A 27,257-nucleotide genomic window follows, 5' to 3' on the forward strand; every position below is an offset into this window, starting at 1 on the left:
ACTTCCGACAGCTCACTGGGTTTCCAGAAATCAAGCTCCTGGGTCCTCAGTCCCCAAGAAAAATGGAGTCATTTGAACTTGTTTATTAGGCTTTGTCTGGAAGCAAAAGTGGACAGGGGAGCACCTTATCATCTGTAATCTTCACCTTTTCTTCTTTTGGCACTGACTGGGGAGTGGGTCAGTTTAGATTGACTTTTTTCCTGGCTTACCTTATTCAGAAGCACTGAGCTAACTCCACATTTTCTTTCAAGATCAGGAGGCCACTTCAGAAACACATATGTCACTTCAGAATGACATATGGGCACTCAAGTAGTCTGCCATATTCTTGATCCCCAGAAGTGAAAACAAAAAAGAAATTATTACAGAGAGATATTGAAGAACCAAGAAAAAAAAAGAATGCAAAGTCCTCGTGTCTAACTGGTCAATTAATTTTAAGGAATGAAGGCTGTAAATCAGGAAAACAGATACATCGTACCATAAACATGTTATTTTAAATATAGACCCACACATCACTTCATCAGGGCCTTCCCACTGGGTATGGGTCCATTAATTTAAATTTCCCATTGTCCTTCTCGCAAAAAAAAAAAAAAAAAAAAATTCAGACACATCACTCTGGTGGAGACTGCTGGCTCTTCACCCAAATTTATTCTCCCCCACTCCATAAAAACAGATTGCAGTTCAGTGTGTTTCTGGCCCCAAACCGTACATTTCGCGGTCTCTCAGTGAGGCATGATCTCCTGCCTGAGTTGTTGTCAACAGAGTGTTTGCCAAAGTGACGGGTTTGCAACAGAGTGTTTACGGAGGCATCAGGGCTTAAGATAAGGGGAATGCCTTCATGCTCTTTCCTCTTCCAACTCCAGAACCCATAACAGGCTTACAACCATTTAGATAACAAGGGACTTTAAGGGTGCATGGGTCAAAATGATGAAAAAACCTGGAGCCCTGAATGCTTGCACACACAGACTTCTCTAGAATGCTAGGGAGTGACCTTGAGTGCTCACATTGAATGACTACATAGAAAAGCAAACAAGCAAATAAAAGTTGATCTTCCAGGAGCCGCAGAATTATTACGAGGCCTCTTTGTTCACCAGCTTTCGTCTTCCCTCACAATTCAATCATCTGATCATCTGAGGTGTCCAGCTTCAACTTCTTAATGTGAACTAAAAACATAAATATATATATATATATATATATATACTAAAAACATAAATATATATATATATATATATATATATATACATACAGGAAACAATTGGAGGGTAGAATCCATCACATTTTGATGACTTTCCCTCCATTTTTTTATAGATGTCTTCATTTGTACATTCATGTTTCATCCTTTTAAAGTAATATCTGACTAAATTCTTCTACAAAACAACACAGTGGATACACACACATTGTGGCACACTCTGACCCTTGGTGTATCAGCCACCGCTTTGCTGCGAACCATCCTCAAACTCCCACGACCGCAGTCAGCCATTCAGGCTGGGTTCTGCTGAGCGCCTCCCTGGGTCAGCTGCAAGCCAGCCAGCTGGGCAGCTCTGCTTCCGGGGGTGGTGCATGTGGCCTGAGGCAGAGGGGGCAACTGCGTCATCATCCAGCAGACTGTCCTGTGCAGGAAGCCAGAGTATGCAAAGCCTCCTGAGGGCATGTGTTAATTCTGACACATTCCATGGTTCAAAGCCAAGTCCCAAGGCCAGCCAAACTTCAAGGGCAGAGGAATGGGTGCCACCTCTGGATGGAAGAAACTGCAAAGTCACATTGGAAAGAGGTGCAGATACAGGAAGGGAGCTTGTTGTAAACATGCCTTCTAAAGAGTCTTCCACAGCCAGTAAACATACAACCCAAGGGATGGGGACAGAAGTGAAAGAGAATGCCTGCAGAGTAACGTATTAGCCAAGACTATGCCAATGGGCACCAAGCATGTCACTCCAAGTTTGGGTGCCAAGCATGGAGGAGATAACATCTCCTCCACATTTTCTCACCTAACCTCCCATTTTAATTTCCTCTTTTCTACTGTAGGTACCATGGCCTCTGTATAGCATGACTGCTCCAGGTCAACATCTTCTAGGACACAAAATTAAATCAGTAAGTTACTGGATACCTACTATGCAAGGCACTATATGGAACTATATGGTCGTGGTGCTTCTAGATTTTACCAAATGAGTGTGAAATAAAACAATGACATTTTCCAACCTGGGAAACGATCAAGTTCATTCCACTAACACCCAGAGATGATTTGTCATCACTTAAGTGAACATTTTCCTTGTACAAGCACTCTTCTTTGTGAGTAAAAGCTGTTAGATACTCAATGACAAGAGTATGGTGAAAATGGTAGACTCATACACTGCTGGTTGCATCATCACCAAAGAAAATATTCATGTGACCACATAATTCCAATCCTGAGACTATGTCCTTTGGCAATAAAAGAAGAAAAAAATATATATATAGTAGAACCATATTCAATACCCTAAAATGGAAGCAACCCAAATGTCCAAATTGACCCAAATGTCAATAATAGAAAAGTTATTTTATAGCTTTATGATTAGTTTGATTATAATGTATTATACATTCATAAAATGGAAATTTTTAGGTATATAAAATATTTATAGATAATATTAGATGAGAAAAGCAGACTTCAAAGTTTTAGTAGTAAGGATATGACCATGCAAAATTCTGGGTGCATATCAACAAGAACAGAAAGGCAATACTCAAAGACAAAAGCAGATATGTTAGAGTAGTAGATTATTTTTAACTTCATACTATTGAAAACAGGGGTGCTACTTGGCAGCATTCCACAGGGATGGAAGGAGAGATGGGTGGGAAGAGTAAAGGGGGAAGAAAGATCGACTAGCCCCAGACGAGATTCACTAACAACATAGTTTCCATTCTCAGAGCCACCTGGGCGCCCCTCAAAGTGATTTTTTTACGAACTTTTACGTACTATTGGTATAGGAACTGTGTTAGAGAAAAATGATTTTTAGTGGCTTCTTAACTCATCTGAGTAATTAGGTTCTAATATCAGCCCTTAAAAGAAGCAGCTGCATATGTTCCAATCCTTGGAAATCTCACTGAATCACCTACAAGCCAGCCAGCTGGGCAGCTCTGCTTCCGGGGGTGGTGCAAAAATGTAAGATTTGACATATTCAACCTTGTACAGAATGAGTCTGTAAAAAAGGTATGTATTGTATACAATAATATATGGCATATACTATGAACTAGGTAAGTAACAGCTAACTTTCTCATTTTTTGTTATTTTTCTCTTCTTTTATACTTACAGTATTGACAGTTAAGGGTTTATTTTTTCAAGATTGGTCCCGAAGGCTGACCTCCCAGAAAAAGAGTTGCTCTTCTGCAAAGCTCCAAGGAAACTGGCTCAGAACCACTGTTGGAAGCAATATACTCTGGTCAAGCACAGGATTTGGACTTCTGTTCCCCATCTTGCCAGGATGGAGCTGAGATGGCTAATCCTGGTATTAGCTGGCCACAAACATGCTAAAAGGTTTGGCCCACAGCCCCTCTCCTTACCACGTGAGGGAAGAGTTAATGATTCCCTAATCATGGAGCTTAAAAGCCCACAGCTTTTTTCCCTCCCTGGAGTCCGCTGCCTGATCCTCCCAGATCACCAGGCCCAAGCTAGATGGGTCAAAGCAGACAGACACACTTTCTCCTGCTCCTGTCTCCGTGGTGTCTCCCTCCAGTGAGCGCTGCTCCAGCAGGTCTGACATGTGTCACTTGGCCATTTGCCTTTGTTTGCCTGAAAAGCATATACTTGAATGTGTATAAGTTAGGATATGGTTCTACTGTACTTGATTTCCTCTCTCACCTCCTCTCCAGTTTTGTTAATGGGATGAATGACATTCATGGACATTCTAGTATCCAACCATCTTTGCATTTTGAAGATAAATCAGACTAGGTCATTAAAGCTCTAGCTATAAATATAGGTATACGTACCTCATTTGCTGCCAGATCTTCATTCATATCTGAATCCTTTAGTTTGGATCCCAAGATTATACTAACTTTATAAGGTGAATTAAAGAACATTCATTCTTTTATTCTCTTAAAGAACTGGCCCAAGATTGGAATTATGTCCCACAAATATTTGGTAGAATTTACCTATAATGCAGGTGATTGAGGAGGACTGTAGACTTTTCACTACTGATTCAATTTCTGTAAGGATGTAGTTATTGCCGTGGCATTCTGGAAGCCTTAGGTGACAAGCTCTGTTCTCATCATTACCCATTATTGCATGTTTCCCTACCAGAGTATAAGCTCCACGGAGGAAGCAACTGTGTTGGTCCTGTTGACCACTGTGTTTCCACCTCATAGTACCAGCTTGAAATATATTTGTTGAGTTAATGCATTGTTAAATAAAACCTTAAGAGAATCTACCAAAAAGCTATTAAAAATACTAAAAATATTTAATAATATTAAGTTAGCCAACTACAAAATAAGTATGGAAAGCCTTCTTAAATGTCAGTATTTACTAGTTTAAAAATATTTTGGAATCAAAATTTCCACTTACATTAGCAATGACTAATGAGAAAACTAAAAACATGTCTGAAGGACACAGAATACTTAAATAACTGAGCAGACATACACATACTGAAAGTGGACGGCTATAAAGAGGTCAGTGTTTTACAAATTAATCCACATCTTTAAGTTAGCTTCAAGTAAAATATTCTAAAGAAAAAGAGACAAATTATAAAGGATTACAAGCTAAAAAAAAGTGTAATGGCATAAGATCAGAAAAGTGGATAAATGGAAAAAAGTGAAAGCTCAATATATATATAATGGCAGCAGTGACAATGATAGCAAATACATAGCACTTACTAGATGCCACGTACCTAGTCTTCCATGTTATATGTAAAGAATTTATTTATTTATTTATTTATTTATTTATTTATTTATTTATTTACGGAGAGAGAGGGCACACATCTTGAGCAGGGAGAGGAGCAAAGGGAAAGGGAGAGAGAATCTCAAGCAGACTCCATGCTGAGTGCAGAGCCCCATGTGGGGCTCGATCCCATGACCTGGAGGTTACAACCTGAGCCAAAATCAAGAGTCAGAAGCCCAACTGACTGAGTCACCCAGGCACCCCATGTTTTATATATTTTATCTTTAAAACAACACTGGAAGGTAAAGTATTATTATTACCTTATCCCCATTTTCCCAGATGGAAAAACTGAAGCCAAGAAGGGGGGATGGTGGAAGGTGCCAGGGTATGTATGTAGACCTTTATGTAATCCCTGTGTTTATATGCCATGGCAACCCCCACATCGCCAGCCTATGTCCTCTGTCCAGTCCAACATCCCCACATCACCAAGCCTCTGTGAGATTAAAACTCCCATCTCCTGGATGAGGGTGGTCTCCCGGGGGGAAGGCGGTCATCAGAAGGTCCCACTTGTTATAAAGACTTCCAAGCAATCCTACTCTCAGTCCCCACACTCTTCTAAGACACAGGACACCTCCAGTCCCTAAAGCTTTCAGGGGTTCCAAGGATTATTGGTCTCTTCCTCTGCAGGCAACTTGTGTTTCAACATTCTTCCCTTTGATTGATCTGTTAACATTTATCTTAATGTTTTTCCATCTTCTAAAATTTCTATAAAGTCTCATCCATTGTTGTCTCTAGGATTAAGCTCATAGATTTTGACTTTGTTGATTTCTTTACCTTTCTTATTGAGTTGAGATAGCCCAGAAAAACTTGTATTTGCAATGTACCATGTGCAACCAGAAGTCTGCATATTAATTTACTGTAAGGAAGTTATCAATAAAGAACACAAAGATTTATATTAAATAATGTGTATTGCTTCATAATTTATAACAGCAAAAATGAGAATGGTCAAAATACTAAATAGTAAATGGTTAACTCAAGAACTTACGGCACATCTGTGGTGACCGGGAAGTTGTGCCATTCAGATAGATCTTCTTCAACACAGTCTTCTGTGGGGGGAGCAGAGTTGACCAGAAGCCTCCTGCTGTCATCCATTGGATCCACACCAGCGTTCGTGTGGAGGCCATGCTTCCTCCCTGCTGCCCCTAACCACTTACTAAACATGGTGTGGGAGCCAGGGCCAGGCCATTCTGGTCCAACACGTGAATGGCCCAACGGGCAACCTTTGCCCAGAGACCAACTCCCCATCAGCCTGGGCCTGGGCAAGACCTTCTCAGAAGCACGCTCCTCTTCCTACGCAAACCTTCCTTCCACTCTCCTTTCCCAGGTGTCAGACTTCCCTGCTCCCTGTCCCTTTGTCCTTCACAGGGACTTCTGTACATTTCCTGTATGGTCAGTCCTCTCCTAGCATCTGCTTCTTGGAGGCGCTGACCTGACAGAACACTCACCCACCAAATATTAAGGCAATTTTCAAAAATATTTATAAGAAACACACAAGGATAGAAAAAAGAGGGTATAATGCTATCAAAAATGCCAGTATTCCAAATGTATATACAACATGATCCTAGTTTTGTTTTTATTTAAAAAAAGATATAGAGCAATAGGTGTGTGTATATATATACAAACAAAAGCTTTTACACACACATCACCACACTGAGAATGGCCATTTCCAGGGGAAAGGATTATGAGTGTTTGTTGCTGCTTCTATACCCTTTTCTTTATTTTTCAGTGTTTCAGTAATAAGCATTATTACCTTTATTACCAGAAACAAAAATAAACTTGACTATAAATGAGTTGGTCACCTGAGGTTCCCACCATCTGAGCAGAGAACAGGGGCTGGCCTCCCCTCTGGGGGTCAGGGCACAGAAGTCAGGCACAGCCAAGTAGCAAGAAATACAGATTATAATGTCACCGCTGAACAGCTTTAAAAATGTGCACAGCTGGGTCCAGACGTTTTGAAAATCCAACCTGCATTTAGGAATCTCGACAGAGCGTCAGAAGAGAACAAAGCAGATGGGGCACCAAACCTACTGAGCCTTGCTTGCTTTGGCTTCACTATGTTTTAAGATTTTATTTTATTTTATTTTATTTTTTTATTTGTTTGACAGAGAGATACAGAGAGAGCACAAGTAGGCAGAGAGGCAGGCAGAGGGAGAGGGAGAAGCAGGCTCCCCGCTGAGCAGGGAGCCCGATGCGGGGCTCGATCCCAGGACCCTGGGATTATGACCTGAGCCGAAGGCAGCCGCTTAACCAACTGAACCACCCAGGTGCCCCTGGCTTCACTATGTTTTAAAAGAAATTTCTATCAAGTCAGTATTTAACCAAGCTACCTTTTTTTTTTTTAATTTCATTGCTTAATCTGTAAGCAAGAATGGTGTGTCTTCTTTTTGAAGGACAGATGACTTTCCTCCCGAGTCTGCAAAAGGGACATTGGAACATTAAGCAGGCATAGGGCACATGTGTTATCCCACCTCCTAGCGCCCATCCAACTTGCCCTCTGTCCCTCCATGGAGCCACTTCTGTTGCTGTTCTTGGGAAAGTCCAGTGAAACAAAATGTCAGAAAAGGGGCGCCTGGGTAGCTCAGTCGTTAAGCATCTGCCTTCGGCTCAGGTCATGATCCCAGGGTCCTGGGATCGAGCCCCGCCTCGGGCTCCCTGCTCTGCGGGAAGCCTGCTTCTCCCTCTCCCACTCCCCCTGCTTATGTTCCCTCTCTCTCTGACAAATAAATAAAATCTTTAAAAAAAAATGTAAAAAATGTCAGAACAATGTAACAGCACCAGCAACACGACAGTGTGAACTAACATTTATCAGACGACTCCCATGTGCCAGATAAGGTTCTCAACACTTTCCATATATGAAATAGCTCATTTAATCTTCATAGGAATCCCACAAGTGAAGTACTAATACCATCCTCATTTAACGGAGAAGGACGCACAGGTCTGAAGCGGTAAAGCAACTTGGCCAGGACCACACAGTCAGCGTGTAGTGGAGCTGGAGTTCAAGCACAAGGCATCACAAAGGAGAAATAAGACAGAGAACAAAATCCAAGTATGCTGCTCAGGTACACAGCTGCTGTCCTTGACGGAAACAAAAGTTGGACAATGAGAGATAAGCAGCATGGAAAGTGCGATTTCCCTGGGGAGCAAATCAGTCAAACAGACAAAAGGACACAAACTTAAACAAACAAGGGAGGACATCGAGCAAATTCTCACTGAGAGACAGATAAAGTGCTGCAGATTCTACGCAGGAAGTAGACGGGCCGGGTCGTAGTGGGAGAAGTCAAAGAGGCCGATGGGTGATGGAGAGGGCCGAGGAGAGGAAGGCAGTGAGCACGTGAGAATCAGGCATAAGGGATATGAAAGCAACAGAGGAACCAGTGACAGGGAGATGGACGGACTGTCAGCCAAGAGGAAGGACTGCAAATGCAGGGGCACAGGTACCTCCACCCTGAAAAAGCAAGAGGCAAGGAAGAGGCAAGGGGGAAGCAACTGATTTGAGGGGGATTTGCATCATTTCCTTTTCCGTGTTATTTTAACCCTCGCAGGATGTCTTCCTCGGCTACCCTGCCAAACAAGCAGAGAGAGATGAACTCGTCCCTCACGCCTTCTTCCATACAATGACATGGCACCACGCCAACCGTCCTTGCCCCATGGGCATGCAGCTAGGTTGGGTGGTTGGTTTTCTGTGGACCCTTTGTGTTTTTAGGGATTCCTGCCAAGAATGAGGTGGGATTTCAGGTGAGTGGGTGCCATTTGAAAAGGGAATTCTCCCCTTGCAGAATTATTGTGGCTATAAGAAAGAATCACATACGTAAAGAAGATACATGTTCAGGCTTGACACTTAGAATGTGCTCAACACGTGGTGGTCATGAGGAGGAGGGTGTCTCTCCCCGACTCAAAGATAGTCAGCTGGCTCAGCCGGTGGAGCACGGGACTCTTGATCTCGGGGTTGCAAATTCGAGCCCCATGTTGGGAGTAGAGATTACTTAAAAATGTTAAAAAAATAATAGTCGATGTCTCCCTACTGGAATCAGACCCAAGCCCAGGCACCCTGGCCTGGCTACGAAAGCTCTCCATTGGCTAGCAACCTGCTTATATGTTTTCATAACATTATTCACAGAATCAACTCTCAGCATTTACATCTTGGCAGCATAAGTCCTCCTGAGAAATGCCCAAAAGCCTCTGCAAGAGGATTTAAGATTTAAATGACACAGGTCCCCTTCATCACAGAGCTTAAGTCATAGATCACAGAATTTATCTACCATTTAGTCTTTCAGCTCCAGGGAGGCCGAGTGAGGAAATATCATAAGGTGCATCCTGAAACACTGGTCAACTTTGGATACGATGAGATGGCAGTGCTGGGTCCTTGGCGAATAGGCCTCTGGTCAGACAGCAGCAGAACAGGAGGGAGACATTGGAGAAGTCGAGATTAAATGAACAAGAAAGGAGAGCAAATATCACATAATTTTAATTAGAAATGAAGCTGGAATACTGTGCTTTATTTAAGATAGATGGCCAGAAGTGGTCAGGCTCAAAAATAAGCCAACAGCAGGGTGTGCAGGACCCACTTGGCAAAGCCTGAGGAATTCTAGAGCAAGTAAGAAGAAAACTGCTGCTAACATCATTCTCCATGTAACTACGACTAAAAGTCACTTGGGTCTGTATTCCAGACACATAATCTCATTTTTACCAATCCCTTTGTTGGCTCTGTGCAAAGACGCTACTTTTATTTTATTTGGTTTTTGTTGTTTTTGCCTTTCTGGCAGTTTCCTCCCCTGTATTCAGGCCACATCCTCATGATTCTGGTCCCAGCTCCAAATGGAGGCTTGCGACCCAAGCCTGCCTGGCCATCAGAATGCCACCTTCGTTGGCCACCGTGGTTGATTCAGGGTTGGGTCTGTGGCCCAACAAGAACCTATGGGATACAGCAAGACCAAGACAAGCTGGGCAGCAGGGAAAAGGAACTTGCTTTTTCCAACTGGAATTTCAATAAATAAAATAACACATACTTGGGGCTGCTCTGGAAGCCAACACTATGGAAAAGAGAGCCAAGACATGGTGAGAAAGTGGATCCTCATAACACTGTCTGAGCGCTTGGGTCAGATTGTATCTGAAGCCAGTATCTCCCAACAAAGTCAATTATGCTAGCCAATAAATTCCCATTTTTCTTAAGCCAGGTCGAATTGGGTTCCATCCTCATGACTAAGAGAGTCACAACCAGTGGAGAAATAGAAGCTGAGCTCAAATAAACTTATCTCAGCCAGAGCGGTGGGATGGCCCCCAGATTGGGAGGCACACTCTGCTTCTCTGTACCTGCCCAGCATGCAAGACCCTTAACTCAAAGGCTGTGCCTTACTGGAGGGAGAGCTGGTATGGACTCCCAAAGACCCAAGTAGCACCTCGCCCAGATGTGCTCAGGAAATATTCACCCATTTTTGGTTGCAGAGAGGCCTCAGACAGCCAGGAGGGAAAGCCAGCTGTAGGAGGCCCTCTAGATACTTCCTACCCCAAAATCTTCACTGTAGGAGCCCCTTCTTGCCCACTGTTCTCCAGCTCAATCCACCATCTCCAGCAGAACTGGTCTCAGTGCTGTCCCCAGACCACATCGAGTGTCCTCCTGCCTCCACAGATGGACTCCTCCCCGCCTGGCTTCCTCAACCTTCTCCCATTCACCCCTCTACCTGGCCCATATTCCATGACCTGCCTCAACTCTTTTGCATTTCCTCTGGCCACAATAACCCACACTGGAACTCATATTCCTTATCCATAAAGTAGGACAAGTAATCTGTTAGAGATTTAGCTATTAAAACATAATTATGTTTAACCATAATGATTGCAAGAGCCATCATCAATGGAGCATTTTAATATACATCAGGCACCGCCTACAACCTTTCCATAAATTACCTCATTTAACTTTCATGCACCCTTTTGAGAAAGATACTGTTCTGAAATACATCTAGGCAACAGAGGCACAGGGAAGTTCAGTAACTTGCCCAATGTCCTACAACTAGAAGGTTACAGAGCCAACCCAGGCAGTTGGGTGCTTGAGCTTTGATTCTGAACTGTACACTCCGCGGCTCTGAATGGGATCAAGATGATACAAGAGCATGGAGTGCAGGAATGTCAGCATCCTGCACAAACTTCTTCCATACTAAACTGTAAATCCCCTCCTAGAAGCATACCTACAAGGAACAATGGCAAGGTAACTGCTTTCCCTACTATTTTATTACTTGACACCTAGGAATGAGGCCTAAGAAAGACTGTTCCTTCCCCTAAACCTAAACACAGTGTTTATCACCAGCCAGCCACCCAAGCCTGGAGCGGTGATGACAGTGCCCCAGGGGTACTCATGAGAAAAGAGCCAGGGCTGGATTACAATCGATTATCACTAAACCAGGAACTAAACTAAGATAACCAACATTCCAATTTGCCCTAAGAGCCCGGTTCATGTCTGTTTCCCTTGTGTTGATACTAATAATTTTATAAGTTTGATTTGGACTATAAATGAGTTGGTCTCCCGAGGCCTCCCTATATGCCAACTAAGGGAAGGAGAACATCCTAGACTCCTTACCTCTCCTCCTATGACTCCCTCTCTGGTTCATGTTACTGCTACTCTGTACCTTCCCAAAACTAGGGAGACAGCATTCTGATCCCAGAGAGAGAACTTCTTGAGCTTATCTCCAGAAGTTATGAAATGAGTAAGAGTGGACATTAACTCAACAAGACAAAAATCCAAACTATATTAGTGAGCTTGGGCCATTACAACAAAACACCACAGACTGGGTGGCTTGAACAAACAGATAGGCATTTCTCACAGCCTGAAGGCTGGGAAATCCTGGATCGAGATGCCAGCAGATTTGGTTCCTTTGAGAGATGTCATCCTGGCCTGTTGACAGCCCCTTCTCATGTCCTCACAAGAAAGAGCAAGAAAGAGCTCTGGTGTCTCTTCTTTTCTTTTAAGAGCACTAATTCCATCATGGGAGGGGGAGGGGTCCCACCTTCAACCTCATCTAAACCTAAGTGCCTCCCAAAGACTCTACTTCCAAATACCATCACATGGGGGGGAGAGGGAGGGCTTCAACACACAGATGTGGGGAGAACACAAGCATTCAGTCCGTAACACAAAAAATTCACCCCAATTTCATTACCCATTTCAAGCAAGATTTAGCTGTATCACACTTCACTCAGATATCTGCTTAAATGTCACCAGCTGTCACCAGCTGTCCATGACCAACCTTTCTAAAACACCAGCCACTAGTGTCAGCCTTTTCAATCCTCATACATGGCTTAATCTTTCTTCTTAGCAACAACACTGTGTGTGTGTGTGTGTGTGTGTGTGTGTGTGTGTGTATAAAAACTATTTTTGAGAGTCTCCCCCTGTTGAAAATGTCCCACAACAGCAGTCCCCAGCAGAATCCTACCTGAAATTTCGAGGGGGAAGCTACTCCAGTTCCTCTTGCCTCCCACCACATGGCCCTCCCTCCCCAGGCTGTGAAGACAAATGTGGTAAGGCATGTGTGGTACCTATAAACTGACCTTCTCAAATCGTCCATGGACCAACATGAAACTTGTTCTACCCATATAACTGTAAGGTCTTTCCTTAAAAAGGGAGCCCCGCTCTCACACAGCAGTGGGAAAATGAAATTTGTCCCAATCCAGTAAACTCAAACCACAATGGTCTTTTTTTAGTTACTACTACTTGAAAATGTAGTCCTTCTTGGGTAAGTATTCAAATTCAGCTACGATTGCTCTGGCTGACTGTTCAGTTGAGGGCTCCCTTTGTTACCACCTCCCTGCTCTGGTCTACCTCGACATCACTGGAAGGTCCTGTCCATGCCCATGGCTGGGCAGCAATGGCTCCTGGGGGAAGGTGAGAGTCACCTCCACGACCTGTGGGCTCAAGTTTGCTCCTGGCCTCACCTGACCTCCAACAGAAGGCAGCTGACAGCCTTGCTTCCAGAATGACCTGAGCCTCACGGGAGACTCCATAGGGCCCTGCCCTTGGTGGGAGGTGGGAAAGAGTGCCCCTCCCAGACACTCAACTTCTGCTCTCCAGGGAGCCCCACTTCTCCTTCCAGCAGAGGCTGCAGCAGAAGGGCACCCACGGGTCAGCCACAAACTCCAACAGCTTCGCTGGCCTGCCCCACGGTTTCATCCGCTCCCGCCCAGAGTGCACTGCGTCTCGCCTAATCACCTGGGGCGCCTTTGATCTCAGAGATTTGAGGGGGCTGGTCATGAAGGAAGGAGGGTACAGCTCATACTTGTCTCCAGTACGGCCACAAGAAAAGACCTTGTCGGCAGCACCACTGCCCAAGCATAACTGCTGCCCAAGACACAAAGCCCCACCACCTGGGAAGGAGTGTGGGGGCCTGGTTCCAATCATTCCCGATTTCCTCCTGCCTTGTTTTGATAAGATCGGATCCTGTGGTGTTGGCTGTCTGCAGAGCTGAGAAGGCAGGAAGCCTATGGACCCCGGTTTATCCTTGGCTGCGTGGACACCGGAGCTGCAAGCCTGGCTTCGGAGCTTTGCTTTGCCACTTGCAATGTGACCAAAGCAAATCACTTACGACGTGTGTGGCTCCTCCATAGACGGGGCAATATCATGAAGAGTAAATAAGTTAATAAGCACAAAGTGCACAGGGAATATTTCCCGCACACCGGCACACAGCGTGAGGCCCCAATCACTCGCCCAACGAGGCTTCTCTCTGGGGGTAAGGGCAGCAGCGGGTTCAGATGATTGAACCCACGTGCCACTTAGCTGCCCTGCACCTGGCAGGCTGTCCCTGTGTGCTCAAGGAGGCTGACATTAGTGGCTTTGAGCAGGCTTGGGCGGGGGGCAGCACGGGGGTGGGAGGCCTGGGGGGGAGGACGGGGCAGGGCAGCGCTGGAGAAGGCTGCGGGGTAGGGGGAGGAAAGCAGGGAGGGTGGCCTGGTGGGCGTGGGGAGGCAGGGGAGAGAGGTGGAGGAGGGATGGCAAGAGGGACGAGTGTGACGTGCTTGAAGTGCACGGCCAGATGTCGGGCAGCCTGGTTGACGCCAGGGACAACAGGGGCCAGCCATATGACCCGGGGCAGATTCCATGGCCCTTCTAAGCCTGTGTTCACATCTAGAAAAGGGAGGAAACTGTACTCTTACGGGTATTGTGAGAATCACATCAAATAGGTACCTCCACCATAATTATTTTTGTTGTTATTTGCTGGGTTATAATCCTCGCTCCAGAGTGAAGGAAGGTATTCTTTGAGCAATGGGACCACCTAGTGAGTGGCTTTCAGACTTAAGAGTCTGACTTTTATATGATTTTTTTATGAAAATAGAAAGCCAATACATTAATCTACAATGAGAAGCACAACTTCAGAGAAGAGCAGACACTTGGGCTCCCCACCGTCTCTGAAGATGGGTTCTAGGGTGATGGCAGCTCAGATGTGTTAGCCCAAGGCTCTCTCCCCAGGACTCTAGGGCCCTAACAACCCCCACCTCTGGGGAGTCTGATGTTCTGGAATCTACTGGAAGTTACTCAGGGATGATGTGTAATTTGATATGATTAAACAGCGTTAGACAAGAGCGGTTTGGGACCCTGCGTGTAAGACTAAGAAGACAGGAAAGGGGGAGTGGAAGGGAGGGACAAGGGAAAGGAAAGAAAGGAATGGGAGAAATATCCTAAGCCTAGCTAGAAGCCACAGCCAGCCAGCAGTAGCGAATAAAACGCCGCCAAATGTCCAACAATGGAAAATTGTAATTTCTGATAATAAAAAGGCTGTCACAGGGTTTTATGTTCACTGAGGTGGAAACCCCAGAATGGCCTGTCCCGGCCTGCATTTCCAGACTCTACCGAAGATGCCTGCCCATGGGCATGACTGTTGGGTTCTGGGTCAGTAAGCTGGGGCTGGGGAGATCCCACAAGACCACATCCTGTGAAATCCTGCAAGGAGTGTGGTGGTCAGTGTGCAGGGTTGCCAAGGCCTTGCTGGATACCATGGCGAGTTTTCTCTTGATGGCTCCTTGGTCGGACCTAGGTCCCAGCTCATTCTGCTTTTCACAGTGGAAGCTCAAATCCCCCAAAGCTGTTTGTGGGTACCATGCAGGAACTTTGTCACAATCTTCCACATCCACTGCCCTCCTGTCCTGGTTTGCACCCAGCTCCTTATTTTCGATTTTGGCTCTTGTCTGTAGCCCTTACCCAGCTGTTTGGACTTGGAGCTCCTGGATATGAGTCTGAATCTGAACGCTGTCCTCTGGATCTTTTGCCCTAGATGTGCTGGAGATGCTAGTTTTGGTTCTTGGAAAGCAACTCTGTGCTCTGGGTCATGGCCACTGGAAGTGTGGGATAGAACTGCCAAGCTTCCTCCTTATGCTTCTGTCTATGAAGGGAGGGATGCAGGTACTCCTAGGACGGAGTAAGCTCTCCAAATATTGTTGCTTGTCTTCTGATAATAGTAAGAAGTGTTTAGACCTCTCTTGCTAGCGTGCCTGGGTGGCTCAGTCAGTTAAGCGACTGCCTTCAGCTCAGGTCATGATCCTGGAGCCCCGGGATCGAGTCCTGCATCGGGCTCCCTGCTCGGCGGGGAGTCTGCTTCTCCCTCTGACCCTCTTCCCTCTCGTGCTCTCTATCTCTCATTCTCTCTCTCAAATAAATAAATAAAATCTTTAAAAAAAAAAAGATCTCTCTTGCTAAAGAGAAAATAGCCAACAGCTTTTAATGCCAAGTTTCCATGTCATAGAATTATCTAAGAAGTACTGCTTCTTAATGAAGCAAAACTGGATGAGTCTTCTGGAAGAAGTCTAATTAAGTGCACATGATAAAGCCGGAACAGGAATCAGAACAGTGAGAAAGTGTCTCTGCTGTTCTTCGATGTTTCCTCCTTTACATACCTTTTTAAAATGTAGCACTTAGTAATACTTACATAGCATAGCTGTTTGCCTCAGAGAAAAAGGTATTAACTGAAAATTTCACAGTTCTGATTTGTCTCATATATTCAAGTGCATTTCTAAGTAGTTATTCCAGTAGTTATGACTCTCTGTGCATTAGAAATAACTGGAAAGCAAATTAAAAAAAGAGATGATGAAGTCCCACCCCCATAAATTCTGGGCCCAGGCGTCTGTTCTGTTAGAATCTATGTTGTTTGAGAACCACCAGTCTGGCGTTCCTCAAACTTTAAAGTGCATATGTATCACCTGGGCATCTTGTTAAAAAATACAGATTCTGAGGGTGCCTGGGGGGCTCAGTTGGTTAAGTGACTGCCTTCAGCTCAGGTCATGATCCTGGAGTCCCGGGATCGAGTCCCACATCAGGCTCCCTGCTCAGCAGGGAGTCTGCTTCTCCCTCTGACCCTCCCCCCTCTCATGTGCTCTCTTTCTCTCTCTCTCTCTCTCTCATTCTCTTTCAAATAAATAAATAAAATCTTTAAAAAAAAATACAGATTCTGACTCCCTGGATCTGGGGTGAGACCTGCGATTCAGTAATTCTAACAAGCTCCCAGCTGAGGCTGCCGCTGCTGGTCCCCACATCACCCCGTGAACACATGGCACAGACTACCAAACAGTGCGGCCTCTCACCTGCTGGCACCTGGGCCCAAACTGGAGATCAGACCCAAGAAAGAAAATTGCCAGACTCCTCAGGACTGAACTCGTAACTAAGTCATGAAGTGATTAGCAGCGGATTTGATAATATATCATCTCAGCAAAGCCACACATAAACCACACAAGATCAGGATTATAGGATTGTTTATGGATGAGAAAACCAAGACTCACAAAGTCATACAGTCAGTAAGAGGGTGTATTGGTTTTCTATTGCTGCCTTACACCAGACCACAAACTGGGTGGCTTAAACATGACAACTTTATTATCTTTTGGTTCTAGAAGTCAGAAGTCCTAAAATCAAGGCATTGGCTCTAGGAGGATCTATGACACAGTCCATTCCTTCTGAGGGGCTCTAGGACGGAATCTATTTTCTTCCTTTGGCAGCTTCCAGAGCCTACCTGCATTCCTTGGGACAGGGTCCCTTTCTCCATCTTCAAAGCCAACATCTCTGGCCCTTTTACCTTCGTTACATCTCCAACCGTAGCTAGGAAAGCACCTCTGCTTTTAAGGACTCATGTAATTAGACTGGGCCCATCTGAATAATGCACGGCACTCCTGCATCTCAAATCTGCAACATCTCTTTTACTACGTAAATGACCATATTTTAGAGTTTCCAGGGAGTAGGGCACAGACATATTTTGGGGGCCGTTCTTCTGCCTACCATGGTAGGAAAACCAAGATTTGGAACCTGGAATCAAACTCAGATCTGATTCCAGAGCCCACACTTCGTCCAGCACACAACTCAAAACAGCAGCTGCATTGAACATTGCTGTTGTGTCTTCTGGAGACCAAATCAAGAGAGGAGCCTAAGTCCGCTGCAGCTGTAGGCAGCCTGAATACCCTTATCATTTTAAATTGAACTAAAATAGGGCTGAAGCACATTTTGTTTATTGCAGTTCATTTTGCATTCTCCTTAGACTCAGTGAAACCCAGTCCTTCTGCACAATGGCAAAGCCTTGGGAGAAAGCACAAATATCTACCCGCGGTTCCCCCTCATTATTTAACCTAACTTAAAAAAAAAGATGGAAACCAAGGGATATCTTTAAGATTTGGCAGTGAATTACTTATAGGTCCAAGCAAGCATTCTGAAGCAAGGTTCGTAAATGAGCCTTGAACATTGAACTCTCTTGCAGAAAGCTTGATGACTACTGAGGGGCTGTGATCACTTTATCACTTAGACTCCCCACCGCCACGGCAGACAGGCAGTCCTGTCCACAGAGGTTTAGCCCTTACAATGAGCGAAAACTCATTCCACACTTCATGAGTGCCTTCAGAACTTGGTTTTATTTTTTGAGCAGCAGTTCCATCCACAAAAGCAAGCTTATAGTTATTAGACACATCATGAGGGCAATGGGAAGAGAGAATTTTTTTTTTAAGATTTTATTGATTGATTTGAGAAAGAGAGAGAGAGAAAGTGGGTGGGGGGAGAGGAAGAGAAACTCAAGCAGACTCCATGCTGAGCACAGAGCCCCACCCGGGGCTCTATCTCACAACCCTGAGATCATGACCAGAGCCAAAACCAAGAGTCAGGATGCTCAACCGACTGAACCACCCAGGCACCCTTGAACAGAGAAATATTTAATGTGAGTTCTCTTAAGCCCATCTGCTACAGTTTGAATTATGTACCCCTGACAAAAAAAGAACTGAAGTTCTAACCCCCAATACCTCAGAATATGGCCTTAGTTGAAAATGGGGTCATTGCAGATGTAACTAGTTAAGATGACTGGTTTCCTCATAAGAGGAAAGAGGCACAGAAGGTGTCCAGGAGGCGACAGAGGCAGAAACTGGGGTGACACATCCACAAGCCAAGGAACACCAAACAGAGCAGCCAACACCAAAGGTAGATGAGGCAAGGTAGGACGCCCCCTACAGGTTTCAGAAGGAAACCCACCCTGCCAACATCTTAATTTTGGATTCCTAGCCTCCAGAACCACGAGAGAATACATTTCTGTTGTTTAAAGTCCCCCAGCTTTGGGAGCTTTGCAAGGACAGCCCTGGCAAGCTGATAAATACCATCTCTCAGGATGCTACAACTTCTTTTTCTCACTTTACAGAATGCATGTATTTTGGAAAAGATGGGTGAATATAGATCCAACTGTGGTCAGAACAGGATTTCAACACTGGAGATGTGGTCCCAGAGAATGATTTTAATTACAGGATGTTATCTAAACCACACAACAGAAATCTTGCCAGGACACTATTCATTATAAAGTAGACAGGCATTTCTAAGCCTGGTTTCAGGAAGAAGTTCTACAGTAACTTTATAGAGCCTGGACCTAGGAGACAGCTCAGCCGCTGAGTCAGCTTACATGTAGAGCACCTACTAGGAGACAAGCACTGTGCTGGGTGCTGTACAGACATATTTTTTCAGACCACTACTCCTCCCTTTTGTAAAATGAAAACAAAAACAAAAAAACGTTTTCCTCTGGGTTGTGACCTCCTGCAGAGGGGAGGAGGAGAGGAATGACTAATCTCATCAAGAACTCTCTTCCCCAGTCCCACAGTGACCCCGTCATCCCTGGGAGTGCTCCTCCTTCTGAGGCGGTGTCCTCAGGATCTGTCTCTCACCGCCTCCACCTGCCAGTCCGTCCAAGCTGCTCATCAACCACTCGTGCCACCACGTGTAACCGCGTCAGGATCTGCAGGCCACTGAGCCCCCTCTTCACCCCTCCTTGGCTTTCCCCTATCTGCACTTCGTTTTTACACATCTTAGAATCCGCTGCCCATCAACGGGCTCGAACTCTGTGCATCCTCTGACTTTCAGCAACAGCATCTCCAAAACCCACCTCTGTGGACGCAGCTGTGCGGTGCAAGGTCGCTGGCGAGAGTCACACACCACTGAGCGTCGTCTCACTCAGAGTTCATCGGTTCCTACTCAGAGTGCCTCTTAAATCCTTCTCTGATTAGTCACTTCTCTTTTGCCCATCACCACTGTTAAAAATGATTAAAGAAGACAAGTTAGATGATACAAAGAAACTTTATGTAACATGAAGCATTCGCGTTCAGGAAGCGGGCAGTCTCCATTCCCAAGTCCAGAGAACTGCAAAATAGGGCAGAAGGCAGGAAGCATAGCACCCGGGCCGAAGCGGCTCCACCCTGGGCCTAGAAGTTTATTTCAATACCACTTTAACCCAAGCCACCCTCGTCTCCGTCCTAGGCTTGCCACAGTTTCTGCAGGGTGGCGGCCTCCAGGCACTTGTCCTATGCCCCATCCCACCTTCCCTGTCCCCCACACACTGTCTTCTGACTGCATTCAGGATTCTGGCTTTAAAATGCAAACCTGCTCTTGACTCCCTTCCACTCTCCCTAGAACTTCCTATTCTTGGAAGAACGACAGAACTGACCTCTATGGGAGGCAGATCATCATGGTGCTTCCCCTGCTCTTCCCACCCAGGCCATGCGAGCCCTCCCATGGGCTCCCTCCTTCACACGGCCATGGAGCCTTTTTCTACGTTGCTCCTCTGACAAGAACACTCACTGTCATCCCACACTCCATGCCATGTCACCTCCTCGCTCTTCTCACCTCCCCGCCATCATCACCTCCACAGAGATCTAGCCTTCTGTAAATCCCTATCAGATGCTCTCAGAGCTCAAGGCCACACCTCCATTTTTACATTTATCTGCAGGCTTATTTGATAGGTGTCTTTCCCAGTAGTCGGAAAACTCAGAACACAAACAGTCTTATACGGTTTTATCATTGTGTCCTTAGCACCCGGCATACATCACATGCAGGTACTCAGTAATTGTTCAATGAAAGTTGAATGAATATTTCATTTTCACGACCACCTGGAAAGGAAGCAATTATTCCCATTTTTCAAATGAGAAAAATTAAGAAGCTCGGGGAAGTTAAATTACTTAACTAGTAGATAATCAAAGACTCATCAGTTTGTCCGATTATAAAGCTCATCTTCTTTCCTGTGTACTCTGTTTCTCATCATGTCACACAATATCCCCTGCTAACTCTGCCAGAGGCAGGGTCAGAGGTCGCGTTCCCCCCCCAAACTGAGTGTGCAGGACCAAGTGTCTGCATAAGGAGTGCCGGAGCCAGAGACTGGCAGCATCACGACTGGGGGATACCACTAAATGCAGGTGAGAAAACTTTTTCTATCCAAAAGCAATCAGCGTACATCAAAAGCATAAGAATGTTAGTATTGTCTCAATAGTAATAGCTCTTCACCTAGTAATTCTGTTTCTAGTAATTTTAAGACATGTACACAGGAGTTTATGAACAAGGATGGTCACCACAGTACTATGTTCAAATAGATAATCAAATTTTGATACATCCTTACAGTGAATTTTTTATGCAGATACTACATACATATTTTTTAAAGAATATTTAAATGATGAGAAAATGGTTAAATGGAACACTTAATAATTAAAAGGGCAGTAGACTAGCAAAGGGACACTAGTATGATCCCAATTTGGGGGGCAGGTGTTTCTATCATAGTGAAGAAAAATAAAACAAAATACAGCAAAATGTCAACTGGTTATCTCTAGGGAGGAAGATTATGGACAATTTATATTTCCTCCCATATACCTCCTTGTATTTTTAACTGTTTGCCATGAACACACATTCCTTTTATAGTGAGGAAAGTATGTTATTAAAAAGCAACTGAGCATGTAATTTGCTCAAAAGATTTCTCCGGTGTTTTATCAGTTTTTCAACTGCTATTTCTGAATTATTACTGGGACAAAATTGCTAGTCCTTTGAGGGATTTTCCTTCTAATGTTCATCCTTTAGGTTATTTATATAACAGAAGACTGTACGGAGAATACACGAGACCAACTGCTCCAGCTCCACCACATAAAGGGCCTGGAAGTCATCGCCCTGGTCCTTACAGTAAAACACAGGACAAACTGAAAATCAGTGACTTTTTTTGGACTCATCAGAGAACTGAGTGTGCAGGACCAAGTGTCTGCGTAAGGAGTGCCGGAGCCAGAGACTGGCAGCGTCACGACTGGGGGATACCACCTCTTGCTTTGGTGAGCATTACCTCCACGAGCCCCACCACTTGCTCACGGGGAAGATCAGAGAAAGATTTCTTCATGGCTCTGGCAGGTGGAGGGGACTGGTAATGCTTGTGAACACCCCCAGAACCTGCTCCACAATACAGGCCTACCCACCAGGGGAACCACTCTAGCAGTGCTTTGTTCTAAAGTTGTGAGACAATGGCATTCCTCTCACTCCAGTCCCTGTGAGCCTTCCTGCCTCACCTCACAGGATGAGGAAGTATAAAGAGCAAAATGGAGTCTCTCACATCAAGCGGGAGCCTGTGTCAAGAAAGGACGCAAGCAGTTAAGGTACCGCTGCTCAGACCATCAGCTGACCCCCCAGAACTGATAACGAGCAGAGAAACAGAGGAGGTCTGCAGAGACCCAAAACTAATGAAATCCCTTTAAAAAGGGAAGGATTTTGGCAGCAAAATGTCAGACTCTTTAGACGTGACCCGTCTATGTCAGACCACTTAAAAAAGGCAACTGTCGCCAAAGGTTCTGCCCGTTGGATCTCTGAACAGAACCGAGATCCTTCACTGCTGGAACAGAAGAAGCAGTAAGTGCAGAGAGCTGGCCTGGACCAGATGGGGAGGTCTTATCTCAACTGTGCACCCACAGACTGTGTTTGGTTCGTTCACTTCCTGTGCCTTTTGTTATCTTGTTTGTGGTGTGGCTTGTCTTCTGTCCTGCTCTGTGTGATGTGTAAGAAGCAAAGTTTAATCACATGGTGAATTGTCACTGAGTTTGGGAGCCTGAACATGCTTTATAACTGTGATTAACTTTATGACTGAATAAAGCTGACTTTGTAGAAAGACACAGCACATGTGTGTGCCTTCATAGCATGTTCATGACATGAAGCTATCAAAGAAGAAACACATGTGAAGGGTCATAGGCCAGAGACTCAAGGTTTAATCCTAAGATTAGAGAACACTCTCTTGTCCACACACTTTAGAACTACACCAGCAGGTGTCCAGTGTGATGGTGGATTTTTGAAAGAGCTGTGAGATACAGGCTTTCTGTATGGAGGAGTACTTAGGGAAGCCCAAAGAAGGGAAACAAAATAAGAAGCCCAGAATTTGAGACCTCTGATACCAAGAGCTACCCCAAACAATCACAGCCTAACTAACAAAACACACAGATCAAGTTCTGTGATCAAAAATAAATTAGAGAAGATTTCAATCAAGTATCAAAATGAGGCTCATATATGACACAGAATTATCAGGTAGAGAACTTAAAGTGACTATCATTAATATGTCGAGGGCTCTAAAGGAAAAACTAGACAAAAAACAGATGGGTAATGTAAGCAGAGCAAAGGAAATTCTAAGAAAGAATCAAAAGTAAATGCTAGAAATTAAAAACACTGAACAGATGTAAAACAAAAAAGATACCCAGGCGTATCATGTTCAACCTGCAAAAAATCACAGACAAAGAGAAATTATCTTGAAAGAAGTCAGAGAAAGGGAGGGAAAACCATTTTATCTATAGAGGAATCCCTATAGAGAAGGAAATAAGGATAACAGTGGGCTTCAAGCTCTATTACAAAGCTGTCATCATTAAGACAGTATGGTACTGACACAAAAACAGACATATAGATCAATGGAACAGAATAGAGAGCCCAGAAATGGACCCTCAGCTCCATGGTCAACTAATCTTTGACAAGGCAGGAAAGAATATTCAGTGGAAAAAAGACAGTCTCTTCAACAAATGGTGTTGGGAAAATTGGACAGCCACATGCACAAGAATGAAACTGGACCATTTCCTTACACCACACACACAAATAGACTCAAAATGGATGAAAGACCTAAATGTAAGACAGGAATCCATCAAAATCCTCGAAGAGAACACAAGCAGCAACCTCTTTGACCTCAGCCACCAGTAACTTCTTGTTAGAAATGTCTCCAAAGGCAAGGGAAGCAAGGGCAAAAATGAACTATTGGGACTTCATCAAAATAAAAAGCTTTTGCACAGCAAAGGAAACAGTCAACAAAACCAAAAGACAACCGACAGAATGGGAGAAGATATTTGCAAATGACATATCAGATAAAGGACTGGTATCCAAGATCTATAAAGAACTTACCAAACTCAACACTCAACGAACAAATAATCCAGTCAAGAAATGGGCAGAAGACATAAACAGACATTTTTCCAAAGAAGACATCCAAATGGCCAACAGACACATGAAAAAATGCACAACATCACTTGGCATCAGGGAAATACAAATCAAAACCACAATGAGACACCACCTCACATCAGTCAGAAAGGCTAAAATTAACAAGTCAGGAAACGGCAGATTATGGTGAGGATACAAAGAAAGGGGAACCCTCCTACACTGTTGGTGGGAATGCAAGCTGGTGCAGCCACTCTGGAAAACAGTATGGAGGTTCCTCAAAAAGTTGAAAATAGAACTACCTTATGATCCAGTAATTGCATCACTAGAGATTTACCCCAAAGATACAGATGTAGTGAAATGAAGGGGCACCTGCACACCAATGTTAAAGCAGCAATGTCCACAATTAGCCCAACTATCGAAAGAGCCCAGATGTCCATCAACAGATGAATGGATAAAGAAGATGTGGTGTGTATACACACACACACACACACACACACATACTGGAATACTACTCAGTCATTAAAAAATAAGAAATCTTGCCATTTGCAATGACATGGATAAACTAGAGGGTATTATGCTAAGCGAAATAAGTTAATCAAAGACAATTATCATATGATCTACTTATATGTGGAATTTAAGAAACAAAACAGGATCATAGGGGAAGAGAAGGAAAAATTAAAAAAGATGAAATCAGAGAGGGAGACAAACCATAGGAGACTCTTAATCACAGGAAACAAACTGAGGGTTGCTGGAGTGGGGGAGTGGGGGGATGGGGTAACTGGGTGATGGGCATTAAGGAGGGCATGTGATGTAATGAGCACTGGGTATTATGTAAGACTGACGAATCAATGACCTCTACCTCTGAAACTAATAATACATTATATGTTAATTAATTGAATTTAAATAAATTTAAAAGATTTTTTTTAAGATTTTATTCATTTATTTGAGAGAGAATGAGAGAGAGAGAGTACATGAGAGGGGGGAGGGTCAGAGGGAGAAGCAGACTCCCTGCTGAGCAGGGAGCCCGATGCGGGACTCGATCCTGGAACTCCAGGATCATGACCTGAGCCGAAGGCAATTGCCTAACCAACTGAGCCACCCAGGCGCCCTAAAAGATTTTTTTTTTTTAAAAAGTAACGGTGGGCTTCTCTTCAGGAACCATGGAAGCAAGAAGACAGTGAAGTGAAGTATTTAAAGCACTGTAAGAAAAAACCCTCCAACTTAGAATTCTATATGCAGCAAGATATTCTTCAAAATTTGGGGATACTTCCTCCGACAAGCAAAAACTGAAGGAATTTATCACCTGAAGATCTATCCTGCAAAACAAAAAATGTTAAAAGGAATATTATATAGGTCACAAATTTGGATCTACATGAAGAAAGGATGGGGGTTGGGGCAGAAACAAATGAAGGTAGATCAAATCTTTGAGTTTTTAAATTCTTAATTGATCGATAAGGTAACAACGTATTGGTGATTATAGAATACGGATGAGACAAGTGGTAGCAACATCAGAAGGGATGGGGGTAGGAATTGGGAAACTCTACTATAAGGTATCTACACTACATGCACTACATATGAAGAACAGTGTTATTTGAAGGTAGATTAAATATGTACAGTGTAAACATAGGCAACCACTAACTTTCAAATACATATATATTATTGAGGAACCCAAGGCAGTATGCCTTACCTTCTGGGCCCATTTCTTCATGTGAAAGAGTAAGGTAAGACAGTCATTTCTTATTCCCTTCCTGCTCTAAATTCTGACAAAAAGAAAAAAAAACGAATCAAAATAAATAGCCAACCTTCTTTTAACTCTATCTACAAGGAGGGATATCTGCAAGGAGGAGCTTTTGTAAGGTATAACAGCCCATTAGAATGATCAATTCCCTAATCTATTACTTCATTAAGTTTGGGCTTTCCTCTTTCCATACTGTGAGTTTGCTTTTAGCAAGCTTACCTACCGAGTATAATAAAAAAAATGACCCAGGTGTTAGAATTACTAGAACCATCAGACAGGGAACTTAAAATATTGCTCACCTGGCTCCCCATTTCTCAGCGCATTGTGCTGAGTAAAGAACACGCCAGGCTGAAAGGAAAAGGCCATTTCACGGTATTGATCTCATTGCCAGAGACAGGACAAGATATGGGACTTTCAATCCAAAAGGAAATAAACCAAGCTGCCTTCCTTCCCTAGATAGAGCTCATAGTGATTACCTCCAGATCTGTCCATAGACTTTCGTTTCCTGGCTGGCTGTCGGTACACTTATGAGGTCGGTGTACACGGTGATGAGCTACAACTTCCTTGTCAATCAAAAAGTTTTGCTCTTCTAGATCACTGCTTAAATTGCAGTTCATTAAAAAAGGAAAAAGAAGAAAAAAAAGTCACTCTGGGGCTAGCCTAGAGAGCACTGGGAAAATGACCTGCCCCTTCTGAAATGAGATACTGATCTTGCTTCAGGTTAAAGCTACTGAGAATCATTGAAAAGCTCACTTGAAGGTCTACTCCCAGTCTCATCTCCAGCCTTTCATGCTCTAACCCCAGCAATAAAAATCCCCAGCTGGCAGTCTTCTAGTCACAAGGCCAATTTCCAAATTTAAAACCAAGTGCCCAGTACCAGACATATATAAGTGTGCTAAGCCTCACTGGACTCATACCTGTTCTGGGAGTTACTTCCATTCCATTTTTGCCCTCCTGGGAAATTAAAGTGGCATGAAAATCAATACTTCATTTTGAAGGAAGAAAGGGCTGGATGACCAGACTTCAATACATTCCTTCCCGGATTAGACAGTTCTTCAAAGCACACTTGACTAAATAAATTCCAGTGGTCCAAATGAGTCGGATGCCGGCATTAGCTGGAACAAGGAGCAAATCTTGCTTGTTAAAATCTTTGGCTAATGGAGACTCTCCTTCTTAGAGTAAGAAAGAATTCAAGAGAAAATGTGGTCAATGCCTCTCGGTTTTGAATTTTATCCAAATGCTGCAGGCCACAAGGAGTCCCTCAGGCCAGGAATTCAACTTCCCAGAACTAAAAACGGAGAAATTCAGACTAATAGCTAGAGCCTTTTCCAGGACATTAGGGTATTCACATAAGGGCTCTAAAGCTCTACTCAGACAAGAGCAGCAGCTGTGGAAAAAGTTTGAGCTTCCATGGCTAGATCTTCACAGGACATCAGGTTCTAATTTGGATGTGATTGGGACAGAATGCACTTCTTGAGGAGAAAAGGGTGACTTTAAACTGCTGTTTCAGATGTCAGTCCTATGGAGGTACCAAGATCAAAGCTGCACATTTCAGGAAATGATTATTTTCTTTTCTCTCCCCATTTTGCCAGCTGATAATGTACTGCTTCTCTTCCTAAACCACACGAAATGAAAACTCTCTAAAGTCTGGCATGTTTCTGCCTTTTAAGTCCAGCCCAAATGTGATAAAGCATTTTAAAGAAAAGATAGATAAAAATAATAAAAACTATTTTTACCTCCTGGCCAACGGCTTACAAACCCAAATGAAAAATAGAAAGACAGGGCGCCTGGGTGGCTCAGTTGGTTAAGCGACTGCCTTCGGCTCAGGTCATGATCCCGGAGTCCTGGGATCGAGTCCCACATCGGGCTCCCGGCTCAGCGGGGAGCCTGCTTCTCCCTCTGACCCATTCCCCTCTCATGCTGTTTCTCTCTCTTTCTCTCTCTCT

At 44.1% G+C, this 27,257-nt stretch overlaps 1 long non-coding RNA gene across 2 annotated transcripts; it reads right to left on the reverse strand.

Annotated features, from left to right (window-relative positions):
• Nucleotides 1-611: 611 nt before the first annotated feature.
• Nucleotides 612-26,990, reverse strand: LOC112839503 (uncharacterized). Of its 2 annotated transcripts, XR_003212220.2 has the most exons (6): nucleotides 26,229-26,990; nucleotides 25,788-25,908; nucleotides 19,255-19,399; nucleotides 3,662-3,754; nucleotides 3,276-3,382; nucleotides 612-1,160 (listed from the first exon to the last, which is right to left on the reverse strand). It is a non-coding gene; the product is annotated as an uncharacterized lncRNA (long non-coding RNA). The 2 variants fall into 2 exon arrangements; XR_003212221.2 differs by lacking the exon at nucleotides 25,788-25,908.
• Nucleotides 26,991-27,257: the final 267 nt, after the last annotated feature.

The sequence above is a fragment of the Callorhinus ursinus genome, unplaced genomic scaffold (genome assembly GCF_003265705.2).
Source record: "Callorhinus ursinus isolate GAN/ISIS: 27379988/994484 unplaced genomic scaffold, GSC_fseal_2.0 scaffold23, whole genome shotgun sequence".
Classification (NCBI taxonomy): Eukaryota; Metazoa; Chordata; class Mammalia; order Carnivora; family Otariidae; genus Callorhinus; species Callorhinus ursinus.